This window comes from Pinus tabuliformis, chromosome 9 (genome assembly GCF_031772625.1).
Source record: "Pinus tabuliformis cultivar Carrire ecotype Pingquan chromosome 9, CPIR1, whole genome shotgun sequence".
In the NCBI taxonomy this organism is placed as follows: Eukaryota; Viridiplantae; Streptophyta; class Pinopsida; order Pinales; family Pinaceae; genus Pinus; species Pinus tabuliformis.
Genome location: NC_142307.1, coordinates 1,018,001,847 through 1,018,012,796, shown reverse-complemented (window position 1 = coordinate 1,018,012,796; position 10,950 = coordinate 1,018,001,847).

Sequence of the window (10,950 nt, the reverse complement as noted above, 5' to 3'; positions counted from 1 at the left end):
CCCAGATGTTCTTTAGCAAAATGGAGTTGTTCTTGAAGCCCATAGCAATGCCTCCTGAACGGCCTGATACATCAATGGCTGTAAAGGTCCACCCAGGCAGCCATAAGCCAAGTATGGAGGATGCAGAGTCCGCTTTGCATAAGGTTTCTTGTAAAAAGATGATGTCCACAGGGTTTGAGAGTAAGAGACGCTTCAGGGCCGATTTTTTATCCGGGCTGGCCAACCCTCTACAGTTGAAGGACAAGATTTTCATGGAGGGGGGTGGGGGAGGGTGTCCTGCGCTCTAAGGGCCCTGTGAAGTGTTTGTTGTCTGCCAAGGAGGACCTCTTCCTCCGTTTGTTTCTGAGCTATCGACTTTGAGGAAGGTCGACCGCGCCCCTGCTTGGGCGAGAGGAATTGGGGTTCCACCGACATCCCAATGGAGTCCGAGACTTTCAGCTTTGTGGTCGAACGGGTAGGATATCTCGGGGAAGAGTTTACAGAGGGGGAGGGCGAGGGGAAAGAGGGGTGGGGGAAAGAGGGGAACGAGGAGGATGAGGGAAGGCCTGTAGGCCTAGGGATGGGGCAAGATACATATAGCGAGCCGGGAGGGGGCTGGGAAGGGCAAGCAACCTTAACCAGGTCCAGGGCAGACGGGGATGAGGGAGGGGGGAGCCTGATAGGGGGGGGCATGCCAGCGGAAGATAAACTCAAAGATGCAAAATGAGAAACAGAGGCAGACGAAGTAGAGGACATACCCGAGGAGAAGACCGCTCCCTTTGCAGCTTTTGAACGCGTCAGAGGAGGAGATGGAGGCCGGGGCGCGTTCGAGGCTTGCTTCTTGCGGCGAGGTGCTGGAGGCGCTTCCACCGTGTCCGATGTGATGATATGGTCCGTTCTTGGTGCCATAGCTGCCGGAGGGTCAGGCATCCCTTCAGTGGAGGGTAGGTCCTGGCCTGTAGCTGTCTGCTGGGTCTTCTGGAGGAGGGGGCAGTCCTTGTATAGATGTCCCACCTGGTGGCACCTTCTGCATCTGTAGGGGATGCCCTCATAATCCAGCTTCTGCTTCCTTGAAGTGGCTTTCCATTGAATAGTGATATTTTCAGGCACTCCCCCTCTGGTGTCCATATGCACTAGGATTCTAGCAAATGCCATTGAGCCCGTCGAGATGTAGGATTTATCGGATTCCATGAAAGTGCCGAGCGCATTCCCAATTCTCTTGAATATATCTTCCGACCAGTACTGCAAGGGCAAGCCCGGTAGTCTGACCCAAACTGGTCCGATGCCTAACAGCTCCGTCTCCGGGTCGAAAAGGGGCGTCCACCGCTTGAGGAGGACCGGGGCTTTCTCAAAGTGCCAGAACGAAGAAAGAACCCAACTCGTGTGGTCCGCCCTTGCAAATCTGAGCGCAAACCATCCTCGCACAAACGTCTGGACCGATGGAATCTCCGCGAGGTATTGCCCCCAAATCTCGGTCGCCCATTGCTTAATTTTTGCCGCCGAGGTGTGTCTGCCTCTAATCCGTCCCACAAGGACACAGTCCGCCAGATCCATGGCGTCTCCCCACTGAATATCCTCTTCCAGACGCAGGAAAACGTCCTCCGCAGTGGATTTGAAACAACGCTGCTTCTTGGCAGGGCGGGAGGACATGCGGCCTGGATTGACAGTAGCCTGAGAGCCCGCAGGGGGGGGAACAGGGGCGGGGGGGGGAAGAGGGTTAGTCCCGAAAGAGGGGATGGCTTCAGGGAGAGGGGGGACCGCGTGATAGCTACCGGAGGGAGCGGGGGGGCCCGAGGGAGGGTTTGAAACCGAGAGGGGAGGGTTTGCTGCCGAGAGGGATGGGATCTCCGAAGAGGTTACCGGGAGAAGGGGATGGGAGGGTAAAACCGGCGCTTGGGGGGAAACTCCGATCGGGGAGGATTGTAAACAGTCCGCCAGGAACCCCAGTGAAGCCGGTGAGGGGACCGCGAAGGAGTTCCAGGAGGAGGGCTCTCCAGGGTAAAGAGAGGTGGGGAGCGACGGGTCAATAGTGGGCGACAGATGCTCAAAACTAGCAGATAAATTCCCACTGTGCAGACCCCCTGATGAAGTAAACGTGGAGCGCCAGATGGAGCTTTCCGCCAGCGGGGACTCCGAATAATCCACTTCCTCTGAGTCCATGTCGACAGCTGCAAGGTGCCCTCCTCGTAAAACAGGTAACCGCCCGAAAGAGTTCTCCTCGAAACCTGGTAACCGCTTAGCGTCGGCACCGACAGCGGGGGTAGCCGTTTGAGCTGTGCTGGTGAATGTTCTTACTGCAGGTCACGCTCTCCGTTAACAGTGAAAACGACTCCTTCGAGCTGTCGGCCGATCTGTGGGGGAGGCTCCGTTCCGATGCGGGGAGGGCAGATAAACTGTGGAGGAAAAAACCAAGGTAAAAAGGCGGATACGGGGGAGCCAAGGTAAAAAGGTAAGGGAGTCACGGGACGCGGGGGACCGGAAACCGGCTCGTATGCCAATAAAAAAACGGGAGATGGGTACGGGTATGTGGGGGTTCACAGGGCCGTAGAACGGCCTGCAAACCCCTGTCAGTAGGGTTTCATGGTTGAGCTTGCAGAGCCTGTTTTCTCCAAAGACCTAAGACCGAGACAACTCTGATTCATATAAATGAAAATAATATCTATCATGAAATTGTTTTAGTACTAGTAAACAATGATTAAATATATAATAAATTTGAACCTTTGAAATTTAGAGGACATTTCTCTCAATAAGTATGAAAATCATGTTGGACACAGTTTTTGAAGTTTGGAGTCTTTTATTTTTAAGTTAACTAGTTGGTTTGGAAGATGAAATACCAGCCACTTGGAAGAGTGGGAATTTTATATTCACTGAGGTATTAAATAAATTATATGCTTGAAACTTATACTAATGCCTTCTAGTGGAATTGATAGTGCACTAATCCGTTGCTTGCCAATATTTCAGTTTTGGTACCACCTTATAGCATATCCAGGTTCAAATGTTATTTTCCATGGTGGAAAGTTGAATCTGTTTCAACTCTAATTGTTATCAAGGGGTTTCACAAGGTTGTCACATGATCATCTTTGATGCCCATTTTGACTTAGATATGTACCCATACCAAGGCTCTATTTTGTAGTTCCATGTTATTATTTATGAACATTATGTAATATTGATGCATTTGGTTGGACACGTGAAACTACTTAGGTTTGATTTTGATGATGAAAATGTTTGATGTATGACCTAATGTATGACATACTTGGTGATGATTTATCTAGTGCATGACTTATCAGAGTTATAGTTGCTTCATGTATGGCTTAAGTGGATATGATTTATCTAATAAGTAACATAATGAAATTATAATTTGTTTCCAATATGAACTACAAAATTGACACATGGATACCAGACTTAATAATGTGATGATTATATGTCTTGTTGTTATATAAATGCATGAATGAGAGTTAACCCGTAGGGGGGAAGAACTATATGATAGCTGAGATCTACTCTTCCATTTAGGGAAGGTATAATGTACATTATTATACTACATTTGGTATCTACTTGATATGCAATCTTATGACACAAGTAAAATGAAAATGATAGGTGGCAAGATGACCTAACTAGATTATTTGGTGACAAGTCCAACCAGCTCTGTAGTGTGGTCCATGTTAGGGCATTGACCCTAGTTGTAAGGAGGGGTGGAGGCATTTCCCACTGTGTATCCTCCAAAACCTGGAATCGTGGGAGGGAAGTGGTGGACATGCTCCCTTAGACCTGTGATGACGATTTCTAGTTGCATGTTGGGGAAGTTAGGTCAATGTATTCGATGCTTCGACCATGTCAGTTTTATCAGTGGTTAGTATGGCCATTGCCACTGATAAAGTAGTAGATGATAGATAGAGTGGGAATGGAAGTAGGTTAGGATGGATAGGAGGATATAAAATAGTTGGAGACTCTTGATGGGAAGTAATGTCATTGTCTGACTTATCAATTTTACTGCTATAACTCTCTCTCATTTGCTATGCTTTCGAACTCCTTGTATCTTTTCATTCTACTTCAGGATGAATTTCTCTGAAGGAGGGGTGTATGTAATGCCCCACTTAAATCTTGTCATGAAAATTTTATTAATGTTTACATTATCTAAAAATATTGAGAAATATTGGTCTAATATAAATTCATCATTTATATTATTCAAATTCCCAACCTACCTTCTCAAATTGAATCTTAGGTAGGATGTGGTCTCCTTCCATTATTTCAAATAATATATATATTCATCTCACATTGCCCAATGTACCCTCACATTTACTTGGGAGAAGACATGGTCCTATCCAACTAATTATCAATATATATATTCATCTCACATTCCCCAATGTACCATCACATTTACTAGGGAGAAGACATGGTCCTCTCCATTTAATTACATCTCATTCCCAAATGTACTCTCACATTTACTTGGGAGAAGACATAGTCCTCTCCATTTAATTATATATATATATGTATATATATATATATATATATATATATATATATATATATATATATATATATATATATATATATATATATATATATATATATATATATATATATATATATATATATATATATATATTCATCTCACATTCCCAAATGTACTTTCAGATTTACTTGGGAGAATACATGGTCCTCTCCCATTAATTTCCCAATTTTATATTCATATCACATTTCCAAATGTACTCCCAGCTTTACTTGGGAGAAGAGAAGTCAACTGTAAGGATGGATGAGAAGTTAATGACATTAATGAGAGGTGGTTGAGATGGAGAAGAGAGGGAGGGTATAAAAAGGGAAGGGGGAAGGGAGAAAAGGGCATGTGGGGTCTTGCTTGATTTTGGGGATTGGCTGTGATTTTAGGATTTGCTATGATTTTGGAGATATCAGGAACCTATCGAGGTTTCTTGGGTTGTTAAGAGGAGGGAATTATTGTTCATCTTGGTTTTGATCAGTCATTTTGGACACACACACTAGATTTGGTTGGACTTGGGCTCGAAGGGCTAGGGAACCTGTGGAGGTTTCCTGGGCTAGGAATTATTTCCTAGTTGGCTAGGAGGTAGATCCAGTTGGGTTAGTCAAGAGGAGCATTCAATAGGAGTAGAAGCTCAAAGGAATCTCAACCAACCACCGGTACAAGAATTCCTCTATAGATTACTCATGTAAATTTATCAAAATGAAATGTTCACTATAAGTTTTAAGGATTAGAATGTAAATGGTAAAATTTTATTTGTTTAAATGTCTTGTAAGAAAGTAAATTATTGCCTCTTATTACATTTAAATTCATCAGAAATAGATCTGTTAGAAGACCTTAGGATAGGGCTCTTACACTGACACTGTCCATTTACCCCAATGGACCCAACTAGCCCAGCTAGCTGTCATATTCTTGCCTTCATCTTCCCTTTATTCATGCACCAAGATTCATCCATGTTTTACATGACCTATTGGGTTTCACTCAGCTCTCCCCAAGATCCGTTAACCTTCTTCTTTCCCCAGGTAATTACTAATACCCTAAAAACATAAAAGGAAAGATAAAGAAAACAAGGAAAACAAAACAACAATACAACACAACAAACAAAGTGGCATGGCTTTGCACCAGTCACAATCAAAATTGAAAATCAAGCACAAAAAAATAAAAATAAAACCAAAAGCACAAAATTCTAAACATACACCATGACTCAACCACCATGGTTCCCTATACTTCTAAGGGAAGCTCTACTCGAGCCTTCTTCAATATCTATGACAATCATTTTTCCATGAAATTCCCTACATCATACTTCCATAAACACATAATTGTCAATGCATAAATAAATATCACAATATACCAGTTACCATACCCTGTTATACCCATCATGCTACCCTACAACTGAACACCTTCACATATCATCTCTCAAGGGATTCCAATTCTCTTGACAAATCCACCTATAACTAGAAACCAACTATTATGCTTGCATTTGATCAACCATCCTCCAAGTAGCTTCCTTTGCCCCAAAGTGCTTGGTCTCAGAGCATGAGTTCCTTCCATTGTAAGATGCATTGAGGCTTTTCCTAGACTCTCCCTCTAATTCCACCTTCCATCTAAATAATGGATACCTAATGATCTGCATACCTATTATCCACTACTACATAGATCTAGGGAATGCTCTAACCTACATCCCCAAGTGTATGCGCCTCATGTGAATTGTAGATCTAAGGCCTACCACCCTTCGCTACACCACTCTAATACAAAGGGAAATCCTTCCTGCAATGATCTCCACCACAGGCTCGACACCATAATGGTTCTCTACCATTACCTTTACTCTGCTACTCCACAGGCTGAGACTCATGTCCTCTCTCAACCTCATTGAGCTTCTTGTAAGGTGCTACATTTTCCTTGTCACCTGCATCTTGAGATCTTTCCTCACTTCTTAGGCCATTTTCCTTTAGTATTCTCATTTCCTTTCCAGTCACCCTTGAACTCAGGCTTGCGCTTTGATTGCTCATAACAATGCTTCAACTTTCCGATGGCTTCCTCCAATGATCGAGGCTCATCAAAATCAATATGATCCTTGAATTTTATTGGAAACCCACTACTAAACCTTTGAATTTTTTCCTTCTCATCCTTGAGATAAGGCACATATCTCAACAAATATAGAAATTTGTTTGTGTACCCTTCATCTATCATGGAACCCATCCTGAGCTCATAGAATTCCTTGGCCCTTTCATTATAGTATCTTTTAGACAGGTACTTCTTCTTGAAGAATCTCTCAAACTCACCCCAAATCAGCTCCTCTTCTCTAAGTCCTCTGACGTGCTTCATGTCTTCCCACCAAATATTTTCTTTTCCTTTGAGATTGAAGGTAGTTATCTCGGATTTCATGTTCTTTGAATACTCATGCAATCATAAGAACCTATTCATCCCAAGAAGCTATGCTTCTACATCTTCTAGTTTACTCATCTCTCCATCAAATGTAGGAGGCTTCACTTTATTGAACTCTTTTGTCAAATACCACCTCTCATTCCTCCTATAAAGTTGCTAGCAATAATGGTGATGATGTTTCTCGGATCCAGAACTAGAATGAAATCCATAGTTACTACCCCTCCAGTCAGGTGTATCCAAAGATCTACGATCTCTTACTATATCATCTTTGTCCATCATGTGTCTTCTCAAAGACCTGCTACCATATGTCACATTAATATTTTCCTCCTTCCTATCTCCATGAATGATCCCCATTTTTCCCTGCTTCTGTGAATCTGAAAGGCTTTGAAGAATTATTGCATTGACTTTTTCTTGTTTTTCTTGAGCCCTTGCAAGACTTTCCTATGTCTCAATCAACATGTTGTTATCTTCCTTGCAACTTCTAATATTTTCCCTCAGACTCCTTAGCATATCTTCTAGATCAGGAGAATACTCTTCTCCTTGCTACCCAACTAACTTTTCCCATTCCACTGATTTCACATCAAACCTGTAAGGGTAGTCATGTGAACTGTAGTCCACCATTCTGCTCTTCATCTTTGCTCTTCTATATCCTGCAAAAATACCATGTTTGATAAACCAAATAGAAACATAATCAAAATCATACCTCGATGTATCTCAGGGGAGGCTATCACATCTACATAGGCCAATCCAAATTACCATGATACATGATAATATCAAGAACTTAACCGCAATGACAATAATCATCATGCATATGACCACAATGCATATAACAACAAGCTAACTATCATGCATATAACCACAACAACAATAAAAATGATAGGCACGCATATAACCATGATGTATATATCAATCATTAACCATCAAGCCTGCATGCCAAACATATAAACCTTTATGACGATATGCTTTTACCCCAAGGTACAGTGTTGCAACCTCGCTATGATACCACCCTATAACCACCCCTCCTACATTTAACCAGTTTGACAAGATATCAAAGGTAAGCAAGAGCTAAGAGTCACTATGATATGGCCCAACCTCCAAGTTCTAGTTATGGGAGTGGAGCCTACAATCCAAAAACTTATTGATACCTCTCAGGAGCACTAGATAACCTAGAAGTTAGTACACAACCTCTAATGATCAGATCCTGAGCTATAACTATTTTTTCAAAAGCCTAAAACCCCAACCGCACCCTTGACACACTATGCATGTGGTTATGAGGCTCCATCAACACCCACACTACAAGAAAAAAGGTCATTGGTGAGGGTCATGCCTGTGATAGACCTTTAAGGTCCATCACCAATGTCACATATGGTGGTCCAGTCTTTAAAAAAGCATTGTTGTAAGTGTATATAGTGATGGTCCTTTAAGGTTTGTCACCAAATCCATTTTCAATGACACTTTCAATGAGGGTCGTTAAAGGCCTATCACTAAATTTCTCTCTGGTGACACTTTTGGTGAGGGTCGTTAAAGGCCCATCACTAATTCTCTCTTTGGTGACACTTCTAGTGACGATCTTTTAATGACCATCACCAATGATATTTTTGGTTACTTTTGGTGACGGTCAATAAATTTTCATTATCATTGATCATTCCAATGAGTTTTTGATGATGCTTCATGCCTGTGATGGACCTTTAAGGTCCATCACCAATGTCGCATATAATGATGGTCTTTAAAAAATCATTGTTGTAAGTGTATATAGTGATGTTCCTTTAAGGTTTGTCATGAAAGCCATTTTCAATGACACTTTTCATGAGGGTTGTTAAAGGCCCATCACTAATTCTCTCCTTAGTGACACTTTTGGTGAGGGTCATTAAAGGCCCATCACTAATTATCTCTTTGGTGACACTTCTAGTGATGATATTTCATTGACCCTCACCAATGCTTGTTTTGGTTACTTTTGGTGACAGTCAAAAAATGTTCGTCATCATTGATCATTCCAATGAGCTTTTGATGACGCTATGTACCTGTTACTATATTTTTTGTCAAAAGATAATGATTTAAGACCATTGTTGTGGAGTCTTTTTCATTATGTGTCCAAGGTCATAGTGGTTATAATATTAAGTCAATTTGTTAAGAAGTAATTAGTGTGTATCATTTCCTTAAAGTCATAAGAATATAGTTTTCCTATGAGTCAACACATGATTCATCTATATTAGGTTTATTATCTAGCAAATTTCCTTTAAATAAAGTCCCACTAGTGTGTGTAGGAACTATATTATTTAATACATAATCAAGCTTTGTTAATTCTATTATTGAGAGAGACCTAGCACTCCTCAACACTCATGGCACACCTTAAGATGCTTTGGAACAATACACTAACATTCCTTGGCACCTCACATGTCTTGGAACATCTTTGTACCTAGAACATCTTGCCATGAGTAGGACACCCAAGTACATGTTGTCATGCCCTGTAGTCCCTAGCATGCCCTATAACACCTTGGCATAATATTGCATTGACAAACATTAGCACTTGGCACACAGTGGCACTTGGAATGTAATGGAACATATTGTTAGTGTGCCTAGCTTGCCACTTTTGAAAAAGATAAAGTCTCGACTTATTAACCCTATTATGTGTTCATTTCTTTGCATTTCAGCTTGGTTATTCCTTTTGTTGCCTTGAAACTCCTTGACACATATTGGCATACTTTGGCACCCTACACATCCTAGCATGTCTTAGCACCTGACATGCCTTGGTACTATTTGACACATGTTAGCACACCCTGAAACTACTTAGTAGACTCTAGTACTTCTTGAAATTCCCTAATATTCTTGTGGCATGCCTTACCCCTGCTTAGCATACCTTTTCACTCCCTCCTTAGCATGATAGTTAGCACTCATTGACACTCCCCAACACACCCTCATATTCATTCACTTCCATGCATTTTGACCTAGTGCTCCCTTGTGTTTTCCTAGTACTCCCTAACACTCCTCAACATCATTGGAACTCTCTAGCACACCTTAGTACTCTTCGATATGCTCTGCATGCATCACACTCCCTGACGCACATTGGCACTTGGCATGTGTTGGAACTTGGCAAGTCTTAGCATGTTTGGCATGTGTTGAGATGACTTGGTATGCTTTGGCATTGTTTAATATTAAAGTTATTTGATATGAGATATTGGAAACTAGATGAGAAGAAACTGAGGAAGATTTGGCACTTAGAATCATTGACACTTGGCACTTGGCACCTATTGGCACCTAGTGTTGGTGTGCCTAGCATGTCCCTCATGGAAAAGGTAAATTTATGACTTACTAACCCTATTATGTGCTCATTTCCTTGTAGTTTAACTTGTTCCTCCCTTTTGTTGCTTTGGTAGTTCCTGGCATGCATTGTCACACCCTTGTACATCTTGGCATGCCTTAGCACTTGGCACATATTATCTTGTTTGACATGTCTTCGTACTATCTGGCACATGTTAGCATGCCCTAGCATTCCCTAACACAGCTTGGCAGTCATGACCTCACAACTAGCATTACATTTTTCCATGACTTGGGAACCTTACATTCACTAGAACACCTTGGCACTCCCTAGTTGCCATGCCCTCTATTATGCTCCACAATGTCTAAGGCTAATGAGGAGATCAATGGAGGTAACCACATACCAAGCTTTTAATTTTGTAGTTATACCTACCAAACCAAAGAGGAATATCTCCATGAAATCACAACCAAGAGATGACTCGAATGTAATGTTGGGTTGTGTTATATTCTTTCCACAACTAGCCCACGTAGTTAACCGGGGGATTAGAGGGGTGGCGAAGCCCCCTTCATTGCACCGATTGTGTAGTGTGTGGGGGGGGGGGGCATCACACGGGGTTTGAGGCATAGCCGTAACCCCACTTTACGGGGTCTGGGGCAGCGCCGTGGAAATTTTGGTTTTGGACCCTATGTTAGGATGGGTGGACCCACATATGGTTTTGTGCATGATTTTCGCACATGTCTTTAGACGTGATGGTTTTTGATCCATGGTATTGGATGCGATGGTTTTCGGTCCATGGTATTGGATGCTTTGGCATGTATAAACATGTATTATAACATTG